This window comes from Mastomys coucha, unplaced genomic scaffold, assembly GCF_008632895.1.
Source record: "Mastomys coucha isolate ucsf_1 unplaced genomic scaffold, UCSF_Mcou_1 pScaffold20, whole genome shotgun sequence".
Lineage (NCBI taxonomy): Eukaryota > Metazoa > Chordata > Mammalia > Rodentia > Muridae > Mastomys > Mastomys coucha.
This window is the reverse complement of record NW_022196903.1, coordinates 45,305,493-45,320,610: the sequence shown is the minus strand read 5'-3', so window position 1 is coordinate 45,320,610 and position 15,118 is coordinate 45,305,493. Positions and strand designations below refer to the sequence as shown.

The 15,118-nt window shown below is 43.9% G+C and overlaps 1 long non-coding RNA gene across 2 annotated transcripts in view; it reads right to left on the bottom strand.

The window, feature by feature from the left end:
* LOC116098111 overlaps nucleotides 1–15,118 on the bottom strand; it is a 42,289-nt gene that overhangs the window by 23,245 nt on the left and 3,926 nt on the right. Inside the window, exon 2 of one of the 2 annotated variants that reach the window (XR_004121708.1) lies at nucleotides 7,681–7,760. This is a non-coding gene — a long non-coding RNA (uncharacterized LOC116098111). Of the gene's footprint in view, nucleotides 1–7,589; nucleotides 7,761–15,118 lie in introns of those variants that run through there. The other variant, XR_004121707.1, reaches the window with a different exon arrangement.

The window sequence follows — 15,118 nt, the reverse complement described above, 5'->3', positions numbered from 1 at the left end:
CAGAGGGGGCTATTTAGAGAATAGAAGCAACAAACAGAGTGATCAAAGGATGGAGCATCTCACCAAGGACAGAGATGAGTGGGTGTAGGTGTGACCTTGTACAAGTTACCCAACTTCTATCTCACCTGCAAAACATGGTTGAAAATAACACTTAGATTGTTAGGACTGTCCTGAGGACCACGTCAACTGAGGCAATACATGTATAAAGCACTTAGATCCTTGCTGGCACATAATAAGCATCATACAAATATTTGATACATGCAGGAGTAAGTGGATCTAGAGAAATCCAGCCAAATAACGGAAGAAGGAAGGGAAGAAGATGGATGGTAAAGAATAAGTGAAGACTGGATGTGGGGGATGGAGCAGGAAGCATTATTCTTGAAGGTTATTTCTGTTGTTTCTCCCAATGGTTTGTAGTAGATTAGTCTGGTTCTACTATGTATTTAAATGTTAAATACTGAATCCCAAGATTTGGTTGCTCCAAGTTGAGTAGATCCTCATGCATACCAGCTCTTGTTGTGTAAAACTTGCCCCCCCCCCAAGTTATCCCTGATTGGGTAGTAAAGATGACTCCAGCTTGTAGCTGGGACAAAGAGAGGTAGGATGAGTGTTATCTCAGGGTTGGGGTCTCAGGCAAGGACCATGAGAGGAGGGAGAAGAGGAAGAAGGAAGAAGTCACCATGGGGTAGGTGGATCATGAGCACATGCATGGCCGTGAGAGCTGGCTTGTTGGAGTAGGAGCAGCCCAGATGGAACATGGGACGTGATATTTTGGGCTTACTGACAGGGAAGTAAACAAAATATTACAGAGTGTTGATATCTGCTAGGCTCTAGTGCTTTTAAGCTTATAATTCGAAAGATTTTTGTGTCATTTATTTGGGAACTAAATGATCTAAGGTGGGGTAGAAACCCCCAAATAATATTTACCACACAGTGGTTTATTTAGCTCACAGTTTTAGAGGTGGAAATTCCAAGATCAGGGGCTGGGGAGAAGGCTCAGTTAGTAAAATGCTTGCTTGCCACACAAGCATGAGGTCCTGATTCTATATCCAGCTCACTGACTGGTCATGCCCAGCCCGATTTCTTATGTGGCTCATGTTCAGCTGCCTGGGGATGGTGCTGCTCACAATGGGTTGGACCTTCCCACATCAATCATCAGTCAAGATGGTTTCTCACAGACATGGCCATAGGCCAATGGGAACTGGGCAATCTTCCAATTGAGACTCTCTCAGATGGCTCTATGTCCAGTTGACAGCTGAAGCTGAGACATCTTCAAGCCAGTTTAAGCAGGAAGAATTTGTTACAAATATTAAATGGTTAGTAGAGTCACTTGGAAGGGGAAAACAGACTCAAGCATAAGCTTTCGGGGCCCATTCAGCAGTCTTCCAAGGACATACTCACTGCTCATTTTTTGTGCCAGGAAGTCTGTAGCAATGCAGCAATACCACTACTAGCATTTATAAGGAGCCTAGTTACCTGACAGATACCCCATAGCAAAGTAAGTCTGCTGAGTGTCTCTGACAGGGCACCTCGCACTAAGCCATGTCTAGCCCCATTTACTTCTTGAGCAGTTTCAAGATGCACAGCTTATAGTTCCTAGGCTCAATGTGACTCAGAGAACTGTAGGCCGTGGTATGAGTCGAGTTCATCTGGTTTGCAGTTGAAGAAGAGGTTGCTGGGGCCAAGGGCATAGCTACTCTGCTTCCTCTTCCTTGGCAGATGGGATTGACTTTCCTCCTACCAGCAGAGTTCACTGGTGGTTGATGGAAATCCAATTGCCGGGCTGGACAGCAATTAGTGTTCACTGTGCTCTTAACCCTAGCTGTGCTCGTGTTGCCAGCGATTAACTGACAGACGGGAAACTGCTCTAACAGAATAGGCTGGGATCCCAGAATCCTGGGAATAGGAAGAAATTCAGGAATCATAAAATTCAATAGTCATAAAATACCACTATGACGTCCAAGGAGAAGAGTTAGAGTATGTAATGAATTTTATTTTATCTAAATGAACTCAATTTAAGATTTGGACTTATTCTAAAACCCTTTGCTTTGCTCTATATTTCTTCTTTCTTAATCTGTACTGGGTTTCCCCCCCCCCCCATAATTTTACAATGCACACAAAGTATTTTGGTCATTTTCAACCCCTTATCCTCTCTCATCCACCTCCACTCCCACTGAACCGTTTTTTTCTCAGGAAGTCATCTTCCCACTTTCATGTCTTTTTGGTCTCCAGTAACTGCATCACTGAAGAAAATGACTTCTCCTTCCCCACCACATTCACTACCAACAGCTCCTGAAGGAGAGGAGCCTCATGAGGCTCTCCCACATTCAAGATAGAATGCTGATGGCCCCAGCTTCTTATTCAGACGTTGTGAGTTCATGAGTGCAATAGCCATATGATGTCCAGAAGACAAGCATTTCACCTAACTCCCCATTCTTCCCTTTTCACCCTGAAAGACTGAATTTAGAAATTTGGAAAAAGCATGTTAATGGAGATGCATTAATGTATAGTGTATAACCTTTACTTAAAGAAGGCATAGGAAGTCTCTGTAATGAGCCAGGAACTTGTTGGTCACAGAGACCCCCTCCAGCTAGGGCCCAGAATAAGGAACAGGATAGCAGTCAGCCATTAAGAAGATAGCATTGCCCAGAATAAGGAACAGAATAGTGGTCAGCCATTAAGAAGATATCATCGACCAAACCACATTCCTCTAGACAATGAGTGTGCAGGATGACTTCCTTGTGACCTGACTCAACTAGGGAGTGGGTTCCCTTAGAATTTTCTATTGTTTTCATGCTATGTTTCCTTGGTAACCCTCTCACCCCCCTTAGTTTGTGATTTTTCCCTTTAAATACCCCTCACTTCTTGTGTTCGGGGTCGAACTCCTCTGGCCTGCCAGGCTACGTGTTCGACCCCAGATTTGGCTTATCCCCAATAAACCTCATGCGCTTGCAGTAAGATCGGTCTCTCGTGAGTTATTGGGTGGCCGTGTCATCCCGAGACTTGAGTGAGGGTCTCCCTAGTTCTGGGGATCTTTCAACCCCACCCCATTTTCCAAAGCTTTGGAGGGGCTGTAGATGTCCTATTTAGGGCATTCATTACCCTCTAATGTTTATGATATTTGTTATTCATAGATTTTATATATTTAGGCATTTCTTGCCGAAATGAAAATTAGAGGGTCCTTTGTTGATCTCTTGAAGTATCTATCCTCTTGATTTTTTTTTTTTTATCTTACTTAATCATCCCTGTAGGGAAGTTCTACATAACCTCTTCTCTATGACCTCATCAACTTCATTCTTTACTTCCAACTATCTCAGAGGATATGAACTCCAAGGTCAACTACAATTATTTCTTTTTCTTACCTAGGTACACCATCAATTTTTACTTATTCTATTATAACTTTTGCATCATGGGGGAAGGCTTCATCATAATTATGTTTTCAGTTTTGAAGGACTGAATTTATATTATATAATACTCAGCTAGCAAGAATAAAATGATATAGTGGTTTGAATAAGAATGACCCCCTTTGGCTCATGTATTTAAATGCTTAGTCACCAGGGAGTGCCACTCTTTTGAAAGGATTGGAAGGATTAAAATGTATGGCCTTGTTGGAGGAAGTGTATCACTGGGGGCAGGGGGAGGAGTGAGCTTAAGGTCTCAAAAGCCCATTCCAGGCTCATGATTCCCCTACCCACTTACCCCTGCCTCTGGATCAAGATGTATGTCTCATCTACTGCTCCAGCAATTGTCTACATGCTACCATATCCTCCATCATGATGATAACGTATAAAACCTCTGAAACTATAAGCAAGCCCCAACTAAACGCTATCTTTCATAAGATTTGCTTTAGTCATTGTATCTTTTTACAATAATAGAAGAGTGACTAAGACAGAAGTTGGAAGCAGGAATGGGGAGAAGTTTGTACTGAGGACTGGTATATTACTCTGATAGGCCTAGCCATGCTGCTTGTTGGAATACAGAAGACTTTGGGACTTTGGACTAGAAAAGCAGTTGGACACTTTAAGCAGGGTTTAATGGGCCATACTAGTAGGAGCATGGAAGACAGTGGCATTGAAGATCATTTAAACTGTGGGAATTCAGCTCAAGAAGTTTCAGAAGACTGTTGGTAGGTGGCCAAGAAACCATTCTTCTGACATTTTGGAGAAGATTGTGGCTGCTTTCTACTCTTGTCCGAAAAAAAAAGCCTGCATGAAATGTAACTGAAGAGTTTTGGATTAATGGCATTGGCAGAAATTTCAAGACAGCCTAGTATTGACTGTGTGTGTCATGTGGTTAGTGATCACTCCTATGCAGATCTATAATGCAAAAGAACAAGTCAGGCAAAGAGAAATACAAAATGTATAGTTTGAAGAGAAAAGGAATACCAGGAAGTGGAAGAGAGCTAAGTCCAGTGCTTAAGGGGATGGAAGTTTAAAGAAGAGCCTGATATGAAATGGATGTAGAAGAGGGGTGGTCTTAGGGCTAGCTAAGCTTCCAACTTATGAAAAGTTATTAAAGAAAACTTAAGCAGTAAAGGAAATCATCAGCAACAGAAAGCTGATGTATATGTAATGGAAGGCACACGTGTGGGTGGGTGAGTGGGATTTCAGCCTCATCAAGAATGGGAAACTCAACTTTGGCCATAGACTTCTGACTCGAGGATATAAGACAGGGGTTGTGGAATCTTCCTCTGTTGCCAAGGAAAGCTGCTGAGGCTAGGCATGTGTCAGGGGTGTCTCTGCATAGAGGACTGGAGAACCCATTAGGTGAAGCCTGGTTTGTGTTGGAGACTCCAAGAGATTGGAGATGCTGGAGCCATGGGGTATAGCTGCCAATGAGAGCTGTAGAATGAGTGAGGAACTGGTTCAAGAGAGAGAAGTGTGCTGCAGTCATTAAAGCTGAAAAGGATTGGAGAGCTGAAGAATACTTTGACATCAGACATGGAGATGCAGAGCTTACCTTGCTGATTTTAGATCTTGTTTTGGTCCAGTTTTTCCTCCCCCTTGGAGGCCCCTTGTGCCATTGTACATTGGAAGCATGTGACCTGCCTTTTTATTTTGATTTTTCAGGCGCTTACAGTTAAAGCTACCTTGAACTTTGGACTTTGAAACAGTGTTGAAACTGTGATAGACTATGGGAACTTTTGAAGTTTGAAGAAGTGCATTTTTGCATTGATATGACTACAAGCCTTTGGGGGCCAGGGAGTGGAATGTGGTGATTTGAATAAGAATGGACACCATAGGCTCATATATTTGAATGCTAAGTCACCAGGGAGTGGCACTATTTTAAAAGATTTAGAAAAGTTAAGAGGTGTGACCTTTTTGGAGGAAGTGTGTCACAGGGGGTGGGCTTTGAGGTTTCAAAAGTCTTGCCAAGCCCAGAGTCTCTCTCTACCTATGGATCACAATGGAGTTCTCAGCCGTTGCTCCGGTGCCATGTGGGCCCCATGCTCCCTGCCTTGATATTAATGGATTAAACCTCTGAAACTTCAGGCAAGCCCCCAATTAAATGTTCTCCTTTATAAGAGTTGGCCATGGTGTCTCTTCACAGTAATTGAATAGTGACTAATAAAAATGGTGAGTACCAGAAATACAATAGAACATCATACTAGACACATACAGTGTCCAGCAGATGCTGCCTAGGCAAATTTAGGAACCAAAACAGTTCAGCTGGAGCCTCTGTTCCACATACAGAGTCCCAGGAGGAACATCTGTTCCTGGGTGAGACTTCTAAGGAGCCCTTCCCACCATAGGTGCCTTTATACCATGGGATACACAGTAGTTTAGTCTTTAGCTTTGGGAAGGTCCTGGCATTGATTGTTTTTCCCCAGCTGTGTTTAAGAACACAGTGTTTTTTACCCAGTGTTCTTTCCCTTCTGTTGTTAGGGACATAATGCTTACTCTTGGGCCATCAGGCTCTTTTTCTTTCCCCTCTCCACAGGATGGGTATGGGGTTGCTGATTCCTGGACAAGAGGTCTTGGAGGACAAAAATATAGCTGGGTCTGAAGTGTCAACCCCAAATCCAGCGCCTGCGTCTCATTGAGCTTAAACAGTGTGTGATAACTTACTAATACACTGAGTATCAACAGCTGTATCCCAAAGGGCCTTCTGTTTTGTTTACCAGAATGAGTAGCCTCTAATGGCTATACACATCTTGAATCCAAACTCAAACTTTATGATCAGGCATAAGACTCTATGACTTAAGATAAGCTTTGCAAGCACTCATTAACTGAAACATGTCTTATTTTACTCTGGCTGCTTCTTGGGCTACATGACTTGCCCTCCTCCAGTTTTGCTCCAGTTCTAAAGACTGAGTAGGCACTTGAAGTTTCTCAAGCCTCCATGTTCCCAGTTTTAAACCTGGCATATCCAAAATGAAGGGTAATGGGAGACACCAGGAGAAAAGGAAGGGACATCTGTCTGTAACACTAGTCTCTCCTCAGTGGTCCCATCCCTACCAGCCTGGCCCAACAAGGCTCCAGCTTCTGTCAGGTGACCTTGTCTCTGAACTCCCCTGAGCCAGGGCTTGGGGCTTCTTAACAGGGCTTGGTGTGTTCCTTCTATCAGAGACCACTTGCCTGCTTTGAACTCTGTTAGGATATTCAGAAGGCTTTTTGCTTTTGAGGTCAGACCCTAAGGGATATAAAGATGAATTTTCAGGGGTGGAATTGTGAGAACCGAGTAAACAGGTACATCTCAGGAAAACACTGGGAGGCCAGGAATTTCTGTCGAGCTTAATGAGATAAGCTCAGGAACTTTGGGAAGGTGGTGGAACTCTTGCCCTCTGGAAGGGAAAGGCTAATCAACATTCCTCAGACCACAGGGTGAGAACCAACCTGCAGGTGGGGACACATTCTGCAGGGCGGACCTTTGCCCACCTTCAGACAAGGGAAGTCCTTGCCACCTCATTCCCTGAAGACCAATCAGTTTAAAAGTCACACTGTTTTGCCAATCACATTGTGTCTAATGGCTGCTGCCCTGAAAATTGTATAAAAGCTCACTGAACAAGTTGTGCAGGGTCGCTTCCTCTCCTTAGGGTCTGGGATGATCCCAGTGCACTGGAACAGTAAAAATCCTCTTGCTTTTTGCATTGATCAGGCTCCACATGGTTCACTCAGGGGGTCTCTGGTAAGCTAAGGCTTGACAGGGTCTTACAGAATCTTCACAGGACTTTAAAGTGAAGGTTAAAGAACTGTCTCCTGCTCTTCCTCCAACACATTCTTCTGCCACCAGCTCTGGGGAGAGCTAGGTCCTCTCCTTTGGCCGGTCCATCTAGTTTCAGATCTCTGCACATTAGGTCACTTCTCCCTCTGGTCACATCATGATTTTTAAACTGATAAGCAAAGCACAGAGGTAAGGGGTGGGGAGAGAGCCACCCCTTCCTTTCAGAAGATGCCTAGGCAAGTAAAAAGAGTGAGTAATCACTTGGAAGGTTCAAGCAAACACTGACTCCCTTCACTTGTTAGGACTGAGGGCAGGAAGACTGGAATTGGGAACATGCTTCTAAACAGTGGGCATCAGCCAGGGGTACCACAGCATCCAGGCAGGAGGCACTAGAGGGTATATTTAGTCAGCCAGCGCAGTCCTTGAGCTGGGTTTTGAATTTGGCAGGACTAAATCAGGGGACAAAGTGACCTTGCCATTCATGAAGCTGACATACTCAAGTGATGTGGGTCGCACCTGCTGACACGGCTGGCAATGATGTCACATGATGGCTGGCAATAAATCTCTCTGTGTCCTTCCTTCCCATCAGACAGGGCCTGGTAAAAAAGAAACCAGACCATCATCGATCTTGAGCAAATGTCTGGCTTTGTGTTGTGATTTATCAAAACAACAACAGAAAAAAAAATTCAGCTCTTTGTTTTGGGGAACTGATTTATCTTTAGATTTCTCTGGTTCTGTGACCCCCTAAAGACATTGCTTAGCCATGGAACATAATTATGGAAAGTAATTTATACACCCAAGGCATTTCTCAGATGTAGAAATAGGGAGACAGAGTAGTGGGGAGAGCCACAGATGAACAGGGAGTGGAATTTGAGCTCTGGCCTTGCCAATCCCTAGTTTAATGACCAGGTTCAGCCACTTAATCATAGAAGAGTTTCTCAGTGATCAAAATCAAGTGCCTTGAGAATGAAGAAGTTAATATGAGAGGGTGCTCTGAAAGTGCTCTTAATATTTCATTTTAATTAAAATTTCCAATAGTGCTGTAGCTTTGTGATGACCCCAGGCTATACCCATTGGTTTTCTTTGCATTTTGTTTCTTGGTGTGTGTGTGTGTGTGTGTGTGTGTGTGTGTGTGTGTGTGTGTGCCTTTATCAAACAGAGTCTCCTGTAGTTCAAGATGACTTTGAACTTCTGATATACTTGCCTGCACCTCCTAGGTTCTGGGATTGCAGGCATGGTAACCGGATGTTTGAATCCACGAAACCAACAACATGCTTTAGTGCAACTAGCAGAGTCACCACCACCATGGTTACGTGGAGGGCAGAACGTGAAAGACATTCCCCGAGAGCCAGTAGGTTTGACAGGCCTGGTTGCAAATGATGCCAGGGAAGCACCTAGAATTTCAGTGGGAGTGTGTCCTCTTCCTTTGCCCTTCCTTTGGCTCAACCTTCCTGACCCTCTGAAAGCATCCCTACTTGGATATATCAAATCCCTATTAGTGTCTGTAGTGTTGAATTTAGCTAACCCACTCTGTGTTCCGGACAGGTCTCTCTCTTGCTCTCCACACCCGCCCAAGAGTTCTCTGGATTTGTGAATGAAACACACACACACATACACACACACACACACACACACACACACACACACACACACACACACACGCAAGTTAATTTTAATATGCCTTGACCAACTCAAAGCCTGGGCAGTTCTAATCCTCCTGCTACTAGCAAGCACTCCCCTTCAGTATTCCTGAATTAACATCTTTTAAAATCTATATTTCATACTTCATCTCTGCTACCCCAAACACAATTGGGTGGCCCGTGTGGCCACTTTCCCTGATTCTCACATGTTGGCAGGCCTTTAGGTCTGGTCTTTCTTCTTCCCTGTCATAGCACTCTCCTCCTTCCAACTGGGAACAAGGACCTTCAGCATTTGGACACGCAGATTCCCGATTTGGGGGACTGGATTAATTCAAAGCATTAGAATCAATCCCCAACAGTGTCCTACTATTGTGGGGACAGCAAACCAGAATCCAACTCAGGCTGGCTGGGGGCAGTGAGCCCAATAACAGTGAACAACCCTTTGGAACAGACCCCCAAATAATCTTAGGCCCAGAACACAGTAGTTGCCATTTGTGGTTCACCATGTGTTACCAAGAGAACAGAAGTACTGCCTGCTACCGAGGTTCTGTTTCCCAGGCTGGAAAAATAATGACAGGGGTTATGGGAGGGTGACTAAAAATGAACATGCACTCAGAGGACAGACAGTGCAAGGGGTTACCCTGCATGCTCCCAAGTAAATTCTTCAAATGCCACCTGCCACCAAATCTTCCCTGCAGCTCCCCAATCAAGCATCTCTTTTGCTTCCACCCCAAACAAATCACCTGCCTTGCTCTTGCTTTGCACCTTACCCACCAGCCTTCTCTCCGTCTCAGCTTTGTCATTTGCAAGGGCTGGGCTTCCTCCCAGCCTCTCCAGCCAGTGTGAACATGCAGCATCACTGCACTACCATGAGAATCAGCAGACAAAGGTAATCTAGTCTCTATCTATCTATCTATCTATCTATCTATCTATCTATCTATCCATCTATCTTTCTATCTATCTTTCTATCTATCCTCTATCTATCTTAGACAAGGTCTCACTATGTAGCTCTGAACTCTGATTGTCCAAGCTGGCCTTAATCTCACAGAGCTCCACCTTCCTCTGCCTCTACCTCTCAAGTGCTGGGATTAAAGGCATGCACCACTACATCTGACACTAAGCAGGAGCAAACATAGTCCTCAGGTCTAACACAGAGGCAAAGCAAATCCCTCTTACCAGTAATGTGCTAGCTAAGTGCAAAGCATAAATGGGACATTGCACAGCATTCCACACTCTATAAATGTTATTTTCTTTCTCAAGCAAAACTAGCAAACAACAAAACAAATAAACAACCAACCAAAGACCCCTCCCTTGATTTTCTAAACTAATACAATGTCAATACACCCACTTCTAGACCTCACATGTAGGAGGTCTATTTATTAACTATAATATCCTATTGGGTGAAAGCATCTAGACCTTGCTCCATTACTCTTGTTCTTCCACCTCTTTCTCTGCTTCCTCCCACCCCCCCCCTCCTCCCCCACCTTGTCCTCTTTCAGGGTGTTGAACTACAGATTAGAGGCAACACACTGCACAACACAGAGAAGCCAGGGTGGGAACTGACTTTGAGAAGAGAGAGGTTAGAGTGAGCCAGGATGGAGGCTTCCTTCTGGGCAATTGCTGGGAGGAGGGCTGAGGCATTTGAAGAGCTGTTGTCATGGACTATGCAGTGAATCTTTAATGACACCACAGAGATGCTGCTAGGGTTGGAATTACTCCTAATTACCCCTGACTGCTGGAATTGATGTGCAAAAACCCTACTGAGACAGAGCCAGGTGGGTACCTAGGTTTTAATTCATCCACGTAGAAGTGTGTGTATAGAGAAATCTCCAGAAAATTACCAGCTGCCAGGTTTAAAGACTCAGACTAGGAAGGGACAGGAGGACAGAAACGGGGGACAGTGTGAGTGCCATCTCAGGTGACAGGGATACATGATTCACAACAGCTTCACCTGCTGTGTTTAGAGTAAGGAGAATATTTATTGTTTGATCCCTTTGGGTAGTTCTAAATAATTTGGCTTTTCTAGTATGCAAACAGCAGTGTCTACTGATGTAGTGCTCAGTATAGCAGTGCAGTCCAGGTCAGCGAGGTGCCTCTCACAAACCATCTTTGATGAAAACTCAGACACTTGACTTCCTACTTCAACCCTAACAAACGAAGAGGCATACTCAGGAAACCCGAGCCCAGTTGCAATTGCATCTAGATTCCTTTAGAATAAAATCGTGTGTACTTCTCAAATTTCTGATTATAAAAGTAATGGGTAGTACTGAATACTATGTGATAAAGGCTGGTCTAGATCTAGAGAAATTACCATGTAAACTTACTAATTATCTGGCGTTTGTCATTAAGGCATTTTACAGTATGTTAGAGGGACCCAGTATGGCAACACAGGAGCCATCTGAAGCTAAGCAGGTATTAAGCAGGTGGGGACCTGGCATGCAGCCACCAGCACAAAGCAGTTTATGTTTCAGGAAAGTACTGCTTTATGTTGTTACGTGACACTTAAATCATGGCATGGGGCAGACAATAAAAACGGGAACATCTAGCTCCCAGTGTTCTTATTTTTTATTTAAGCACTAGTTTAAAAAACAAAACACAAACCACCAAACATTGTAATGCACATTTCCTTCCCTGTGTGTGCATGCTTTGTATTTATATGCTAAGTAAAATATATTATAAAAATTGATAAGCAGATTCTGATGCTTACGGGAATGGGAAACCTCCAGCCCTCACTCGGGATTTCTGTACTTTTTGGCCTTTCCCTAGGATGACTTACTCACAATCAGTGAGCAATTACATTTCTGAAAATTAAAACTGGGCTAAGGAGATGACTTCCAGGGTAAAAAGCCTTGCTGCCAAGCCTGATGACCTGAGTTGGAGTCCCCAGGTCCCACTTGGTGGAAATTGAGGACTCCCACAAGCTGTCCCCTGCCCTTCCCCACTCATACCATGTGTGCTGGTTAATTTTATGCCAACTTGACACAGGATGGAGTCATCTGAGAGAATGGAAACCCCAGTTGAAAAAAAAAATGCCCCATAAGATTGGGCTGTAGGGAAGCCTGTAGAGCATTTTCTTAATTAGTGACTGATGTGGGAGCCAGTCCATTGCACATGATGCTATGCCTGTGTAGTCCAGCCTGGCAGTGTATAAGAAAACAAACTGAGCAAGCCATGAGGAGCAAACCAGTAAGAAGCATTCCTCCATGCCTCTGTACCAGGTCCTGCCTCCAGGCTCCTATCCTGACTTCCTTTGATGATAAACAATGATATGGAAAGTGTGAGCCAAATCTTCCCCAACTTGATTTTTGGTCATGGTGTTTTATCACAGCAATAGAACCCTTAACTAATGCCCCCAACCCCAGTAAATATATAAAATTTTAAATTAAAATGTAATTTGTTTATGGTAAATCTCAAAAAAAGGGAGAAATAATCCATATGTTCACACAAAACTTTAGATCATTATGCTTGGCTACTATAACAAGATACCATATACTTGCAGAAAAAAAATAAATATTTATTTCTCATAGTTCCCAAGACTCAAAATTACAAGGTCAGCATCCCCGCAAGACTTGGCTTGGCTGAGATCTCTCTTCCAGATTCATAATAGCAACTTTACTGTTGCAGCCTCTGACTGTAGAGAGGAGACCTTGTCTGTCTCCTGTTTCTGATAGTTCCCAATTCTACCAGGAGTACCCACTGGTGACCTTTGTAAACCTGGTTAACTCTCAAAGGCCACACGCCCCAGCACCATCACATTGGAATTACGGCTTCATTGCAGTTAGGGACTCAGCATTCATGATTCTCAGTGTACTTTCTTCCAGCCTCTCCTTCTTAAATATATTTAAATAGTTTGGAGTATAAACTTCATATGGAATATGAAGTTTAGTATCCTGTCATGTAAGGGCGGTTCTGATGCTAAGGTCCCCAATTGGTTCTTGGTTTGTCAGTAAAGCAAGCCAAGGGCCGATTGCTGGGTGGAAGATACAGGCAGGACATCTAGGTCCGGAGAGGAAAAGGGAGACACAAGGAAGGAAGGAGAGGGAGAGTTTGCCATGCTATGCTTTGGAGAGAGAGAATCAGGCAGCCATGTGAGGTCTTGGGGAGAATGGTGGGTTGTGGCTGCTCCTATAGGCAGGTGTTCAGAGATGTTTAGCAGGGACTAGATTCAACTAACCAACTAAAGTTGGGGCAGGTGGGGGGAGCAGAGCTAAAAGTTTTCCAGGCAGGAGATAGTAGCACCCAGCAGTTGTGCCAAGAAGGCAATTTGTAATTGAACCACTGTGTGCGTGTCTTTTATCTATGGATTCAAGGGAAGCAGGGTGGGGGCTGGTAGCGTGGCCCATTCCCCAAGCACAGGTGGGGTAGTGAAAAGCTACACACAACACTGTCATAATTTTTCTATTGCCATTTTATCAAGTGAATAATTACCTTAAGGTTGATACATATACACGAACTTACTAGGTCAAAGACCATAAACTTTGGAATATTTTTTGTCCACATTGCTAATCAGCTTTCCAAGAATGGTGACAACATCTTTATTTCTGCCAACAGTATATAAAAATACTTGTTGTACTGTACCACTGCCAGTGTTGAGGATCGACAATTTAGAAGCCATGTAAACGCCATCTGATTGTGTTCAAGATCCCCAAGTATAAGGATACTTTCAGGAAAGTGTCTGGCTTTTCACAAAGCAAACACTACTGAAATTAACAAAAACAAGACAGTCAGCAATTTCCCATCTGCAGCAATGCCCACCAGCCCCCTGCTTTAAGCCTTCCCCACTTCTAACAGCGACAGACAGTTCTGTTTTCATTTGTTTACAGGCTTCTGTTTAGAAATCTGGCACACTATATATATTTTCCATTTTGTTGTTCCTGGACATTTGGATGGTTTTCAATTGTAGATTATGAGCATTTCTATGTAAACCAGTTGGTGGCTATATTTTTGCTGGGCATAGATCTAGAAGTGGGCTTGTGGAGCAGCAGTATAAGCCTGCATTTGGCTGCAGAGGACATTGATAAACTAATCTCAGGAATGGTTCTTTCAATCTAGACATCCCTGAAGTGACTAAGGATGTAGTTCACAGAATGTGAACTGCCTTCTGTAACCTTGTGTTTTCACTTCAGCCAGTTCAGCCAGTTGTACTGTGGCACTGTCTCTTTAATTTTCATTTCTTAGTGATTGATGATCAACTTTCCATACACTCACTGTTCATTCAGAGATAATGCTCTCTTGTGAAAGAAGCATTTCCCCATTGAACTGATCATTTCTTATTAAATTATATAAGCAAGTTTAATATTGTATTTTGAAGCCGGGTGGTGGTGGCTCACGCCTTTAATCCCAGCACTTGGGAGGCAGAGGCAGGTGGATTTCTGAGTTTGAGGCCAGCCTGGTCTACAGAATGAGTTCCAGGACAGCCAGGGCTATACAGAGAAACCCTGTCTCAAACAAACAAACAAACAAAAAAAATTGTATTTTGAGTCCTTTACTAGATACTTGGTTAATTTCTCTTCCTCCCTCCCTTCTTTTTTCTTTTTTGTCAACTAGAATTAAGCTAGAATTGTCTGGGAAGAGAAACATCAGTTGAGAAATGCTTCCATCATATTGCCTGTAGGCAAGCCTGTGGTGAATATTCTTGATTAACAATTGATGTAGGAAGTCCCAGTCCACAGGAATAGGCAGTGCCACCTCTAGGCAAGTGGGCCTGTGAGCTATAAGAAAGCAGGCTGAGGAAGCTATGAGTAGCAAGCCCTCCATGGTCTCTGCTTCAATTCCCCACCTCAAGGTTCCTGCCTTGAATCATTGCCCTGGCTTGTCTTTGAGATGTACTATGAACAGTAAGCTAAATGAATCCTTATCGTTTAGTCGTGGTGTCTATCACATCAATAAAAGGCAAACTGTCACACACACTTGCGTGATGGCGGTATTTGAGGCGAAAACTTCAAGGAAAGTCAGCCTCTTGTCTCCGCATTGTTGTCTGGCACCCCAAACTCAGAGGTGGCCCAGATATGTCTTCGTACTTGTGTGCTTCATACCTAGCTACCAGACCCTGCTGACCTTGGATGTGGGGGTCGCTTGCCTACGTGACTTCAGTCTAGCACTAGGACTGGAAGAAGAAGGACTTAGACTCACATGTAAGACTAGCACTAGAACTTAGATGGGCTAGGACTCAGATTCATGTATCTCTCACAGTCCCCTGGGCCCAGAGCACTTGGGCCCGGGGGATGTAGCACCAGTTCAGAGGACATAGCTGCTGTTTTAGACCCAGTATGTTTCAGATAGCCTCAGAGGTACCTCAACTGTTGAGCTGCCAG